Below are 16,019 nucleotides of genomic sequence, written 5' to 3'. Positions count from 1 at the left end.
CAGTGATGGAATTTAATTTTATTACCTTTTATGAAATGATTTGCAACATTCTATTGCCACAAGGATTGCATTCTGTTTATTCATTTTAGGAAGAAGGAATCAGAAAAAAAGAAGACTATTTTAAGGCTTTAGGATTATATCCAACATTGCTGATTAAAGGATTCTTCTATATTTTACAGGGCCTATTACAAACTCTCTGTATAAAGCATATGGACTAGCTAATTAAAATATAGTTTTGCTTATGCACAATATAAGGCAAGTCCAAACTTAATCAAGATAAAAATATGTATCTCTTATATACACATTAATTCAGAAATTTAACGGAAACATCACTCTGGTTAATTCATTACTTCTTTGCCTCTTATAAACTAAATCATCCTACTGATGAATATTTAAAAATCCGGTGGGCAACCTAAAGGTTTAGAAATGAAAATCATATTTTGTTGTTTTTAAAAGTTAGGTTGCATTATTGACTATATTATTGATTGAAAAGGATATTTTTTTAAAAATATATTTTATTGATTTTTTACAGAGAGGAAGGGAGAGGGATAGAGAGTCAGAAACATCGATGAGAGAGAAACATCGATCAGCTGCCCACCGCACAATCCCCACCGGGGTTGTGTCCGCAACCAAGGTACATGCCCTTGACCGGAATCGAACCTGGGACCCCTGAGTCCGCAGGCTGATGCTCTATCCACTGAGCAAAACCGGTTAGGGCAAGGATATTTTTGAAAATAACTCTATTTAGAACCTGATTAGCTACCCTAGATAGGGCATGCCATGTCCTCTCCCCCACTCTGAGAATCACTGGGGAGTCTGTTCTAGTTTTCTTCTATTCAGATGATAATGGTTTAACATATGAGGGTTAAGTAGTGCCCCCAGGACAATGAAGTTGGACTTTAGACTTTTTCAGATAAACATCTTATATAATATTTAAAGTTACATGAAAGAAATCACTGTCATATTCCAATGGTAACTCTATAAACTACATTTATCTTTCCCCATTACTTTAAGATTTCTTATTCCTGTTACAGAAGAAAATATGGTCCTCCTTTTGTTAAAGCCAACCTCTTCACATGTTCTCTGAATCCAATTGCATCCTCTCTCTGCACTTGGAGTGTTAATGTACTACTGACAGTAAATCCTGAACCAACTGAGGGACAGATGCAGGAGTGAGGGACCCCATGACAAGCTGACAGCTTGGAGAAGTAGTGTCCTGGTTCAGAGAACACCCAGGGGCATCAGGTTCCCAAGAGAGAATGCAGAGCACATTGGGCCTACATCCAGTCCTTTCCAGTGTCTGACACATCAGTGTTCTTCCTTGGGTAGACATAGACACGAGAAGCAAAGCTCTCTTCTAACTCCTTCATAAAGGAAGGTCGTTTCTATTTTCCATGCAAAAGAAGGGTGTGGCTCAGTTGGTTGAGCATTGGCAGGTGCACCAAGCGTTCACCAATTTTGATTTGATTCCTGGTCAGGGCCCATATGTATACCTCACCAAAACTCCCCAGTACAGCAACCTGAAATACATAACTAGTTACTTGGTACTATCCGTTACCTATGGCACATCTTAAACGTAACACATCCATAAATAAATTCTTGATTCCTACACTCACCCCTCCCCCTTTTCCTGTCTTCTCTATCTCTGTAAATGGCACTACCAACCACACAGCCACTCCAGCCAGAGACTTGTACATTACACTTGATTCCTTCCTTTGCAACTTTCTCTACTTCCAATTTGTCAACAAATTCTCTCTATTCTGCTTTTAAATTATATACTGAATCTCTCCACTTCCCTCCACATTTTCACCAACTCCCCAGGTAGACACCTACGGATTATTGTCAAAGCCTCAGATTAATCTCCCAAGTTAAGCTTTTCTCTTTGGCTACCTCTTCTTCCTGCTAAACCATTCACCAATGCAGTCCCAGCAAGCACTTTTAAGCACAGGTGATAGGTTGTTTTCTCACTTCAAAGACTTGAATGGCTTTCTACTGTGGTCAAATGAATTTCTGAACTTCTTCCCATGGTCCATAAGACCCTGCTTCATCTTGAGCTACTCTTCTTGCTCATGCTCTCGGAACCTTGGTATCTTTCAAGGCTCTCAAACATGTCAAGCTCTTTGCCTCTTCAGATCCTTTGCAGAGCTATTCCCTCCCACTGGAATGCTCTGAGTTGCTGGGTTTTTTTTTTAAGTCTTCTCAGAGAAACCATCCCTCAAGATTCTAAGTAGGTTGTTTCTTATCTCCTACACTTTACCCCCACTCAACCCCAGGTTATTCTGCTCATCTGTTCCTCATGGTATTCATCAGAAAGTCTAATGTATATTTGTTTATGTTTACTTTTCTCTGTCTCTCTTACTTCACTGTTCACTCTGGTGCAGTTGAAAGCACACGTCCTTTGTGCACCTAACACAGTGCCTTGCACATTATGTGGACACCAAAAATATTTACTACACGAATGAATGAATGATCCCTCCACATAGACTTCACACATGTCTTTATTCAGAAGACTTACAGGGCAGGAGGTTATGTTTATTTTCTCCATCTTTCATTCTTAATTTGGCTCAGTCACATGTCTCAAATCTTCTTCAAAAAATTACTGTTATATCTCTTTGGTTAAAAAACCACAATATTCATAACAATTGTGTGAAAAGAGAGCTGTTTCCTGATCTACGACCTGAATCGATTTTGAAAGCTGAAAATTATGGTTGCACACATGGTCTAAGAAATAGGCTTGGGGTAGAACACCCTTTTAAACTCGCGTTGATAAGCTGGCATTGTGCTTACAGGCATTTCACTCTTGCATTTTCCAGGCCTGATACTTCTGCAGGTGGTAAATTACATTAGAGGGAAAATCAGGTGGAGACTAAATGCAGAGAAGCAAAATATCAGACATTAACAAAGCCAGGAAAAAAAGGGCTGGGAAAAAATATGTCCACATATATGTTCACTTCTAAACTCATTAAGGGCTGATAGAAATTCCAACAAAACTCATCATTCAAGACTAAGAAATAAAATTTGATGATGGGAAAAAAGTAGCAATCTATATTTAATTGGAGGACTTTTCATTCTGTAGGGAACCCGAGTTCAACCACTTAATTCTACTGTGGCAGGAATGAAAGTACTATTTCTTGAACTCATGCTCTATGCGAAGTACATGACAAATGATTGCCTTTAGTCTGTATGCCATAAGCTACTTGAGGTCGGGGACGATCTTATTCATATTTGAACCACCAGTGCCCTGTGTCCCATCAGGCACATAAAGGCTTGACTTAAAGGCTTGACTTCCCCTGGGGATATGCTGAAGAACCTGGTACAAAAGCCATGGAAGGGCGGCCCTGAAGTCTCATGAACACACCTAGTTGCTTTCTCTCACAAACCTGATGATGCCAGCACAGCACTGTTCTGGGCTCCTTTTCAGACCAGTGTTCTGGATGACACTCTGCCATTACTAGGGATAAAATCTGATGTAAGACCCTTCACCTGGCCCTCATCATTCTCATCTGTACAATGCTGATAACCAACCATCTCTGTGCTATTTGCCCAACAAGGTTACTTATCTTGTTCACCAAATAGCTGATGATTCTCTTCTAAGGTACAGTTCAAGGCGCTGTCCCTTATTCGCACCCCCCTTATCCTTGGGGGATACTTACTATACCCCAGTGGATGCCTGAAATAGCAAATCGTACCAAACCCTATATATATTATGTTTTTTCATATATATATATGAAATGGTTTATGGCTTCCTTTTGGCAAATCCAATGGAAAGCATCACTTCTCTTGTGCTTTGGGGCAATTATTAAGAAGTAAAATAAGGGCGACTGGAACAGCACAGCAATACTGCAACAGTCGATCTGATAACAAAGACGGTTACTGAGTGAGTAACGGGTAGGAGCATGGAGACCCTGGACAAAGGGAGGATTCAGCTGCTGGCTGGGATGGAGCAGAGGACGTGAGATTCCACTACTCCACCCAGAACTATGCACAATTTAAAACTTATAAGTGGTTTACACCAGGATCTTTCCATTTAATGTCTGCAGATCACGGTTGACCACAAGTCACAGAAACCATGGAAAGCGAAACCGAGAATAAGCGAGGACTACTCTTCTGACTCTTAATCTGTTTCCACCCTCCCTTCCCCCTTCCTTCTGAGATTCTTCAGTCTGTTCCATGTTACAAGGAAGCTTTAAAACAGTAACTGTCACCTTAATTTAATTACAAGTATTCAATCATTCCTTTTTAGATTCATATCGCACTTGATTGGTCTACATTTCTTCACAGACATTACATAATTTAATCCACATAACCCCTTGTAAAATAGGCAAAGCAGGGATTTTGTATTTCTGTTAGCTCAGAAGGCTTAAGGGACTGGGTGTACGTAGCCAGTGACTGGCAGAGGGAACACACAAAGCTAGACCCATCCTCCACGGCAGGGCACGTTTTCTGTGCTACATCACTAGTGTTTACTGAGGGCTTACAGGAGCACCACACACACATTCCAAGCACTCACTCTCTAGGTCAGGGAGCAAGACAGAAACAGGAAGGAATTAAGCACTACTATCACTCGAAAGGTCTGGGATGAAATATCTCTACAGTTGATTCTCAGCGAATATCCACTCAAACCATCGAAGTATATCGATAGCAAAAAGAAAGCATTCTAAGAACAAAAGGCATTATTGTATTCATAGCAGTGATTTTTGCCTATAAGCCTAATTAAAGTAAAACCGACATACATCAGACTTTTACTAAATTGAAATGACAAAAATACAGAACGTAAAATGGCCAACATAGCTTTGAAGTTTAGAAGCAAGATCACTTAAAGAATATGCTGAGGAACCTACGCAGAAAAGCAAGAGAGGCGAGCTGGCTCTGTGTATTGGCGTGTGATGGTCACAAAGTCCAGATGATCTTTCAGTTTTCCCTCTTTTTCTTCTTGTTTTCCCCATTCCTTTTCAATTGCTTATCGCACATAGCTTGAGAATTAATGAAAAAATTATAATTAGTTCTTTGGGAACTACTGTGGGGGCATGGAGCATTTCAGAAATGTAAGGCATTGCCCCTACAGTTGTTACAAATATAGATTAGTCAAGAAATGGCAAAATGCTGGTAATACACTGACACCACAACTCCTACACCTCCTGCCTACATCACCAGCCAACTTCACAACTGAAAAGACTGCACTGCAAATATGCCAAAACTGTTTACATTGCTGGTCATGTTTCTTAAATTTGTTCTTTAAATCAAGTTTAAAATGTAATCTTTTGTGAGTAAATTCTCAAGTACAAGATTTTGTATTCTCAGGTGCTATTTGCAGTTCAGGAATAAATGAATTTCTACAGAAGAAAGCAGGTGTGAATACTGATTAAATTGACAACAACAGAGTCATATAAACTAAATCCTGGCCGTTTTTGCAAAAGCTGGTTTATGTAACTTAATTGGCCATCTCTAAATAGTAAACACAGGTACCCCAAATTGAGTCCCTCTATGTTTGTGCAGTGAAGGTAGTACAGGACTCCTATATGGCCAGGCAGGTTGTGCACTGCACAATCCCAGGTGGGCAACGTGCAACAGTGCCCCTCCTGGAATTATGTAATGTTGTAGCCCTATAAGTGAATTTAGTTTAAGTAATTGCTTCTTATTAGCAGTTGAGAAAATGTGATGAGCAAATCTAGTGATACTGTAGAGGGCAATGAAACTCATTAGGTAAATGAGACACTGCATAGAGTGTGTCCATGAGAGGGGAATAAAAGATTTTGATTGATGATTCCATTAGGCACAGTAACATGATAGCATGCATAATTATCAGCGGCATATGGTTGGCATCAATTACCAAAAATTATTAAAACACACACAGGCCTTGAGGAATGGACAATATAAGACAGATACTAACAGCACTATGCAGGGCATACAAAAACTAATTATTGATACTATTTATTTTTAAAAAATGTAGCGTGATACTTAGGATGGAGTTGGAAAGTGATCAATCTAGAGAAAAGTAACCCATTTTCTTCTCTTTCGAGGGGATGGTTTTTAAATTGCTATGGTATTCAATGAAGCATATCTAGAAACTGTCAAAAGTACAGGACTGGAAAGGAATTAAGAACTTAAGAAACTGTCATAGATTACTCAAATGCAGTTACAGTTGATATACTACTTTAGAAGTGTACACACAAGTATACACTCACATACAACATACACATCCCCCAGCTTTTCTTAGGAACCTAGTCTAACTTTTAACTTTCATTTGCAGGAAAACTCTTCCTTACTGCTGAAAGTTAAAATGGATTTATAATGAAAAGTAAGCAGGAGAAATTACATAAGAGTTCTTTCCTATAATCAAATTATTTTTAGAATTACTCATAAAGATTATGTTAAATTTCACTATTAACGAGCTCAAAGGCATCAGGGACCTTCCACTAACTTCTCCTGCTAAGTCACCCACCTCTATCCTAAAATATTTTCTCTTTTTCTGGGTTTACTGGTTTGTTTATCTCTAAACAAAACAATCCTTCCCAACCAATTACTGCACTTCATCTTTTTTAAAAAAAATATATATACATGCTTTTCCTGCCAAGTGCTTTCCTATGTTCAGATAAGAGAATTCAACCATGAGATATTTTTATTGCTCTTTTATTATACTTTGCAAGTATGAATTGAAACAATCTATCCGAAATAAGATTTAAAAGACCAGCTATATGTAGTCTGTCTACCCCTGACATAGTTTGCTATTGCTGGAGCTGGTATATTAACTTTAGGTAATCAGTCTTTAGAATTCATGCTCCAAACCCCTGAAATCTAAGAAGGGCATTTGTTGTATAGAGGCAGATGTGAACAAAACCAAGTCCATCTCGGTGTCCCGGATTTCATTTCATTTTTAAGTTTCATGCTGTGACTTTTGATCAACCTGATTGTCCTTCTCCAGCATAGCAAAGCCTTCTAGTTGATGATTATCTGTGCTCCTTAAAATGTCATCAATCCTTTTGTTAATAATGGCCAGAATGGCATGACAACTCAGATAAATATCCAACTGGTGATACTATCAATTATAAAACAATCATCTATCACAAGACCACGGAGGTACCACCCCAGCACTACTGCATCTTTTGCCCTTTGTCTTGTCAATCATGAGCACCTGAGTTATACTACAAAACGAGTACAATAACAGGAATCTGTAGCAGAGAATAGTCTGGGCAGAATGGCAGGGTCATCTGTTTCTTCCCGTAGTAAGTTACCCTATAATAATTTCCGTTACGGTCTATGGAGTTGCCTACTTTGTTTTGCCGTCTGAAGATACGTTCTCATTTCAGTGGCCATTACACCTTTGTCCCTTGGTCAGACATCTCTCTTAAATTCACCTCTTTATATTACCATCAACTTTCCTAGTCTCTGAAATGGACACACACACCAGTATTCTGCTGTCCATAACCAGGTGCTGAAAAGCTGATACCTTCCAAGCCCAATAATAATAATGACCCCCCTGTCACAGGGGGGTGCCAATTTGACAGGTAAATTAGAAAAGCTCTTTAGATTACATAGTCCATAATGTTGTCGGTCCTAAGGGAACATCAGTTTGAAATTTTGAAATTCAGATGAAATACTATAACAGATAAGTTTTTCTCACTTGATTCATGATAGCATAGTACAGCTAAGTAATCAAACTTTTGCTTTCAAATTGGACAGCCTTTTTGCCTTCCATGGACTGTTGTAAGGCTTATATGTCAGAGGCCAAAAAAAGGCACAAGCAGAATGTAAAAGAAAATGGAGCCTCCTCATCTGATCTACTTTAAAGAGTATCAAATAGGCAAGACTGAAACCTCTCTCTCTGATGAAACCCCAGATGTTAAATGTATAGGAACAATTTGATAGGCAGTTGTTTTAAAAGGACTGTAGTAGACTTTTATAGTATTTTAATAAAATTATTTGTATACTACTCAAGTTTACCCCCTGAAAAACAGAAACAAATCCTCCTTAGAAATCTCTGCACTTTCCTCTAGAAATTAAACTGTTAAATTCTACTTTATTAAAGTGCCCTCCCCCCATATATTTGTGGTCATATCACATAGCTCTTTTCAGAGCCTTCTAGAAAATAGACACACACTTTGTGTTACAAGAAAGCCTGTATAGTTATCTTAGGAGTTTATTATTTTACATAACAAAAGGTTACATTTAGTTTTCTTTTAAACCTACAATCTAGTACTCAGAACCCTAACATTTGCTTTATATTCCTAAAGAAACCCTGTGATGCCTAATGAGGGCATTTGATGCTTAAATAAAACACATATTTTTAATAGTCCTTTCAAGTGGTGTTTTCAAAGGCACTGGGAGAAAGGCTGATGTTGTGTGATGACTACCATTAGGATGCAGTGATATTCTTTGACCTTTAATTAATCACCATCATCCAAAGGCTTTGACCAGGTGCCCAGTTGTTATAACAGCTTATTTGTGCTGTGACATTACTTTCCTTCCTGTTTTAGAACTGGAAGATAACTTGAGTGGTCATTTTATCTAACAGGAGCTTCCAACCAAGAATACACTACTCATTCAGAGAGCTTTCTCCCCTTTTCCGAATGGCATATTTATAACCTTCCCTGTCAATGATTTTCATAACAAAGTCAACCAAAGATGAGTGATGAAATAGCAGATTCTATAGGGCATATTAGGGATGTATAATTTGGGTAATGCTAAAAAAAAAAAAAAAAAAAAAAAAGAATGACAGAAAAACCACAATGCCTGACCTGGTTAGGCAGTTTGCAACATGACCTATTGTTAAGAAAAACAACAACTCAACCAAACCAAATCCTCACAGTACAAAGTTAAGAAGAGCTTAGAAAATTTGGGCCTCTGTAGCCCAGACCAGAAGACCATATGGAGTGAGACTACTGACTACTCTGGCTTGACAATGAGAAGATCCTGAGGAATATAGTCACTGGACACTGACATTTAGATGACAGACAAAGGTAGATTTTAACTTTAGAAGAAACAACATCTCCATGAAGGGACAGGAGTGATAGTTTCACGTGATATAGTCGTATGAGTCCCTGCCATGACCTAAGCCACGTAGTTATAGTCTTTACCGGATCAATACATTTGTCTCATATTTTGAAGAGCATTTACCCCTTTAAATGTAAACTAATTGGTATTTTGAGGGTTATAGCAAATAACTGTTCAATTTACCAATTAGCATTCACTTACTCTCCTTTCCATAACTGCTTCCCTATTTCCCTCTGAGGAACAATCTCTCACCCCCCTCAGTCATGTGATCCAGGCCTAAGCCAATCCTTGAATTGCTTTTCTCTGGTCACAGCTATTAGTTCTGGAATGGGAATGTGACTTAGACTAAACAAGATACAGAAAGATATATACTTTTGTTTCTGGGAAATTAATTCTTTCCCATTGTCCCTAAAACCCAAGAAAATAGGCAGAGGTTACGGCTGCCATTTTGCTAAAACATAAGGACCAAGACTAACATCAACAAAACCAGAGGTATTGACAGGAGACGGAAAGGAACCAAGTCCTGATGACACTTTAAAGTCTTGATTCCTCAGGTTTGGGCTTGTCAATCTAAACGAATCAAAAACTTTCTTTTTTGCCATTAAAAAGAAACTTAATTGATTCAATGATTTAATATTAATGAGAGTAATCCTGTAACATGTGATTTTAACATGCTTTTCATTTAATCTTTTGTGCATATATATTTTAATAGTGAACTAATTCAGTCAAATAAGGAACAAACGTTCTGTATCTTGTCACCTTAATCTGACTGCAAATGAGTTAAGAGATTGTGTCTCGGATGTCTTTGTATTTCCCAAGGCAACTACCAGTATATTTTTATTGCATATTATAAAAAAAATATTTGATTTACTAACTCCCCCCCCCCTTTTTTAATGGGAAAGCCTTAGTAGATTTAAATTAGGATAAAATACCAGCCCAATACTGTTCAAAACATGGTCTTTAAGATTATTTATGTTTTTATATGACATAGTACTACTTTCTTTTTAACAAATGCATTCTAGCTTACATATTCAACAGAGTATTTTCCTGCATGTCCCAAATCCAATCTTAAAGAAACATTATTCAAATATTCTATAAAATAATTGACCATTATTCTTCAAAAGTGGCAAGGACATGGAAGATAGAAAAAGACTGGCACAGATTGGGGAGTACAACAGAGACATAACAATGAAATGCAATGTGGGGTCCTGGATTAAATCCTGAACCAGAAGGAAGAAATACACAGTAGTGGAAAACCTGATGGAATTCTAATAGGGTCTATAGATTAGTTAATAGCCCACTTCTAGATTTCAATAATTGAGCTATGGTCATGTAAGAAGTTAACCTGAGGGGAAGCTGGATGAAGGGCACAGGGGAAACCTCTCAAAATGTAGTTGCCTTCTACATCTACATCCGATCCCTCTCTAAGCAGCTGGAATGTACCCCAACTGATGCTATTATTGCCTAACGTATTTTTGGAGTTTACCTTTCAGAACTGCCTTTAGAGCAAATTTCAAAAACAACTCAAAAAGCTCTCATTACTTTAAAATCAGAATCACTAGCTTGGCAGTCTGCCTTATTTATGCGAGGCCCTTGAAGAACCGTCCTCATTGGAGCAATGTAGAATGTGACTCAGGAAATCTGTGAATCAAGTCTAACTGAATTATTTGAAGCAAACTGTAGACGACTTCGGCGACAGGGCTTCAGGCCGTCTTCGTTACTCTATGATATCTACATCTACTCTTTTATACTTAGTATAAAAGTGTGTTTCCTTTGGGAGAGAAATCAATGAATACAAATTAAATCAGATGCAAATGACATTCTTATCAATTTTATAAGAATGCAAAATAAATGATTTGAAAGCAACAAAATAAAAGGTAATTATGTAATTTCTAAGTTACATTTTTAACTTCCAAGGAAAAATCAAGAGCATGATCAAATTATACTATGGCTGTATATAAATTATTTTCGTTAAAAGAATAGTTATTGAAAGTTCTTCTTCCTTACCACCCAATACCCACAAATAATTGGCTCAATGTGGTATAATCCATTTTTCAAACCAATAATATTAATACTCCCTTCCTATTCCTACAATATATTCCAGGCTAATCCTACGAAGATTCAATTTAATCCCACCCAACATTTCCTACCTCCCTTTCTAATTTATTTTTATTCTCAGTAGTAAAAAATACTTAACATACTATGTATTTTATACAGGTATCTTGTTTATCTGTCCACTTCCTTCTATCTAATATACACTCTATGAGGGCAAGGACTTCTATCTTTTTTCTTATTATTTTATCCCTAGTGCCTAACATAGAGCTCGGGTTTTTCTGAACCTAATTCAGCACTCAAAAATATAACAATAAAACATTTATTGAGTTTTTACTATGTGCCAGTATTGCCCTAAGTACTTCACATGGACAACGCAATGATGCTGCTAATCTTATAATTCCTACTTTCCTGACAGGCTTGTTGAAACAAAGATAAATTAAGTACACACAATTTGTAAGTGGCTGAACTAGGATTTGAACCAAGACAGACGGACGGCCTTACTATGCTCTCAGCCTCTATGCCACTTCTCGAAGCAGAAGTAGATTACCATCACACATACTCACTCTCATACAAAATTAGTTTGTAGAGTGCAAAAAAAATCTTAACATAATGGTTCAGTACCTCCAAAGGGCCCAAAATAAAAACACACCCACAAATAAATATATAGCATATCTGTGGTATTAAAATTCTATTGGAAGGAGAGATTTGGAAAAAGGTCTAAGAAGGCTCCTTATTAGGAAGAAGGGGCAATTATTAAAAGTGCTGAAAAGACTGCCTAAGATGAATACCTAAGTTAACTAGGAAAAAAAAAGAATGTTTACATATTACATTGAGAATGGATTCAATAAATCCCTCATCCCATTAAGTCCCTCCTCATCTCCCCTTAAAAGACTGCTGTAGTTGAAGGTCACATGGAAGATTCACTTAAGTAAAGAGGACCTAGCCTTATTAAGGCTGACAGCCAACCTCTCTCCAGGCATTTTTCCTGTCAGTCTCCTGGACTTGCTGCAGTATTTGTTTCTTTAAAGTGGATAAAACACGGGCTCAGGAGAACGGGGATTCTGTGGAGTGGAGGAGAAAGAGCACAGAACTTGGAGGCAGGAGAGTGGAGGTGACTTTCGGGTCCCCCATATACTGGTACTGACAAATCATTTTCAACCCTTTGCGTTTCAGATCTCATCAATAACACAGAAGCAGCAGCAGCAGCAACAACAAAAACGGAAAAAGTGTAAATAACAAAGATTTTTAAATGTTAGATATTATTATTGTAAGAAAGGTAAGTGGTTGTGCTTATTACTATTCTTAAAAAGTAATAATTTAAATGTACTTTTATATGGTATCACATTTGATTCTCAAGCTAAGGTGGGATGGCCATTTCTAGGTCTCTTAATCACATCAGGGAAAATATGGTTCAGAGAGCAGAGCGCATTACCCAAGATCACAAAATTTGCAAGTGTCAGAACTAGGTTTTCCAACTCTTGGTGGAGTTCTCTGTCCAGCAAATCTTTCTGTTAACTGTTGCCACAGAATTAAAGTCGGCAGAAAATTAAAACTAGTAGATTTCATTGATTTTCTAATATATTAATTGGCTTTAGGGTGACAAAATAAATGATGACGTTGAGAAAATGCAGAAATGTTTCCACCATGATAATGTTTTTGCTGACTGAGATTCATTCTTCATGGGATGTTATTAGACTTTTAAATAGTTTATCCAAGGTCTTGTATTGCACTTGCAATCACTCAGAAAAGCAACGCGTTTTCCCCAAGTTCAAGCCAAAAACTGAAGCATAGATAAAAGGGTAATTATTGAAATAGAGGTGGAAAAATAAATGTTCAATGCAGAAATGCCAGTGAAGAAGTTGAACATAGGGTTCCTTTTCTCTACAAACTCTCCAGCACTTGTTATATTACCTGTCTTGTTGGTAATAGCCATTCTAACAGGTGTGAGATGGTACCTCATTGTAGTTTTGATTTGCATTTCCCCAATAGCTAGTGAAGTTGAGCATTTTTTTCATTGGTCCTATCTGTCTGTTCAGGTCCTCTGCTCATTTTTTAATTGGGTAGTTTGTTTGGTGTTGAGTTGTATGGGTTCTTTATATATTTTGGATATCAACCCCTTGTCAGAGCTGTTGCTTTTGCAAATACCTTCTCCCATTTGGTTGGCTGTCTTTTAGTTTTGTTGGTGGTTTCTTTTGCTGTACAGGACTTTTGAGTTTGATATAGTCCCATTCATTTATTTTTGCCTTGACTTCCCTTGCCTTTGCGGTCAAATTCATAAAATCTTTTCTAAAACCAAGGTCCATAAGTTCAGTTCTTACGTTTTCTTTTATGTAATGTATTGTTTCAGAGTTTCTATTTAGGGCTTTGATCCATTTTGAATTGATTTTTGTACATGGGGACAAACTGTAGTCTAGTTTCATTCTTCTGCATGTGGCTTTCCAACTTTCCCAGCAGTGCCCATATCACTGCTGCTGGAAATGTAAACCGGTACAGCCATTATGGAAAACAGTATGAAAGTTCCTCAAGAATTTAAAAATAGAGTTACCATATGACCCAGCAACCCCCCTTCTGGGTATCTACATGAAAAAAAAATTAAAAACATTTATTTGCGAAGATATGAATACCCATATGTTCATTGCAGCATTATTCACGGTGGCCAAGACATGAACACAACCAAAGTGTCCTTTGATAGAGGGCTGGACGAAAAAAGATGTGGTTCATATATATTATGAAATACTACCAAGCCATAAGAAAAGATTAAATACTGTCATTTGTGACAATATGGATAGACCTTGAGAATATTGAAATGAAGGCAGTCAGAAAAATGAAATGAAGGCAGTCAGAAAAAACTAAGAACCATATGATTTCAATCATATGTGGGATATGGAACTGAAACTCATAGGCACAGAAAACAGTGTGGTGGTTACCAGAGAGAATGGTATTAAAGGGGAAAAGGGACCAATTACATGGTGATTGGAGATGATTTGACTGGGTGGTGGGCACACAATGCAATATATAGATCATGTATTATAGAAACGTATACTTGAAACCTGTATAATCGTATGAACCAATGTCACCCCAATAAAGTTAATAAAATATAAAACACAATTTCAACACAATATCTCGTTTGTGCATGCTGTCTAAAGTATAACAATCAGAGAAACCACTGTCCTTTTAAAGGTTAATAAAGTCTACTCTAAGAATGTGAAAATGTAAATTCTGAGAAACGAATTGCATTTATCTGAAACAATTTTCATGCTGATAAGTTATTTGCAGAGGTAAAATTTTCTGGAACAAAACTTCTGTGAGACATACAAAATAGGCCAATACACCAACCAACAAACAAAAGCTTGTCTGTGAAATCATCCAAGATTCTTCTCTGTATTAGAAAAATAACAAATTCATGCTATTAACTAAAAAATAAATATGAAAGGGAAATAAAACCATCAATTTCCAAGACCTTTTAAAGTGAGTCAGTACCCTTTTCTCTAAACATAAGCCTTAAAAATACAAGTTCCTGTAATATCTTTAGGCCTTTTAATTTGGATGTTTCTTATAGATACTGATGAATACTGTGGTATTAGTCAGGTCTGACTCACACTCATTAATAAGCAACTTCCTTTGGCACAATAGAAATACTTACTCCTTACATTTTTGCAACACTTTGCTTATATGATCTATTCTGATCTGCACAACAACCTGTGAGGGGAAAGGCAGGCATTATTATTGTCAATTTACAAATAAAGAAACTTAGAATCAGTAAGAATTCTATATTTTCAGGCTTAAAATAACTGTTATGGCCATCTATTTAAACCACACACCAATCAATGCTTGACTCCACTCTGAAACTTACAGTCTGTATGTAAATACAAAATGGGAACTCATCATTTCCCAAGGGACATTATTCTTCCGCTGGCCAGATCTGAATGAAAAACGTTTCCATATAGTGAGCCAAAATCCATTCACATCCTCTCAAACCGCTGGCCCCAATTTCCCTTGGCGGCCACACAGGACAACTCTTAACTACTCCTGGCTAGACAGAACCTCAAATACATGTGTTTGGTTATTACGTTCCCTTAGTGTTCTTTCTTTCAGGCTACATGTCCTAGTTGTTCAACTCTTCTTCATGTCTTAAGTGTATATAACATGAGATATATACTTAATATATATTTTATAGTAATATATACTTACACATTAATTTACTATATCACTTCATAGATAATAAATATGCAATATGTAGCATATTTATGTAACTACACATAAACATATTTCTATATGAATACTACATTTCTCTGAGATTTCATACAAGCCCATGGAAGCAAAACTGAATGTTACTGAATTGTATTGTTTTACCAAGTCAGTACATATTTGAGTGCGTATGATGTACCCCAAATCGGTTCAACACCTATGGAAAATGCTATGAAACACCAATGGGACTTTCCTCAATTTATAGTCCAGTTGGAGATATCTAATTTTAAAAGAATATGAAAGAATCCGAGTAAAACAGAACATTCCATCATCTGGTACTAATTCAGCCTTGGGGCAGTCTGAATATCTGTTCTGCAAGATGAGGGGAGGCATCAGCCTTTTGGACATGTTCTCACAGTGCAAACAGCACAGACCTGCCCCTAGGAAATATCTGAATTTCTTTGGGCTCATCCAGCCATTAACCTTTCTTAGGCCAGCGTACATTCCTGGTACATTTTGAGTCCAGAGAAGGATTTTGCCTTACAGAAAGTCTTTCCTTAACAAGACATGCTGAGGAGAACATACCCTGAACTTTGAACCATCTCAGCCGAGTGAGTGTTTATTAACTTACTTTCACAAAATGGTAATAATTATACAAGTTGTTTCACCACGAATGGACATGGTTTCGCCCAGGCACAGGGATTAGCCACAGTTAGAGGCTGCTTTTAAGCCCCTTAGCCACCATCATAAATGCTTCTGAAACCAAGGGCCTCCCACTTGACTTG

At 37.3% G+C, this 16,019-nt stretch overlaps 1 protein-coding gene across 5 annotated transcripts in view; it reads right to left on the bottom strand.

Annotated features, from left to right (window-relative positions):
- The window catches only part of OXR1 (oxidation resistance 1), a 311,945-nt gene that overhangs the window by 173,104 nt on the left and 122,822 nt on the right, over positions 1-16,019 (bottom strand). The window contains exon 1 of one of the 5 annotated variants that reach the window (XM_036338052.1): positions 4,842-4,858. The exons of the other annotated variants lie outside the window; for them this stretch is intronic. The gene's annotated coding sequence lies outside the window, so the exon portion shown is untranslated. Of the gene's footprint in view, positions 1-4,841; positions 4,859-16,019 lie in introns of those variants that run through there. 5 annotated transcript variants of the gene reach the window in all.

The sequence above is a fragment of the Myotis myotis genome, unplaced genomic scaffold (genome assembly GCF_014108235.1).
Source record: "Myotis myotis isolate mMyoMyo1 unplaced genomic scaffold, mMyoMyo1.p scaffold_m19_p_16, whole genome shotgun sequence".
Lineage (NCBI taxonomy): Eukaryota > Metazoa > Chordata > Mammalia > Chiroptera > Vespertilionidae > Myotis > Myotis myotis.
The sequence above is the reverse complement of the archived record's forward strand: the minus strand, read 5'-3'. Positions and strand labels throughout refer to the sequence as shown.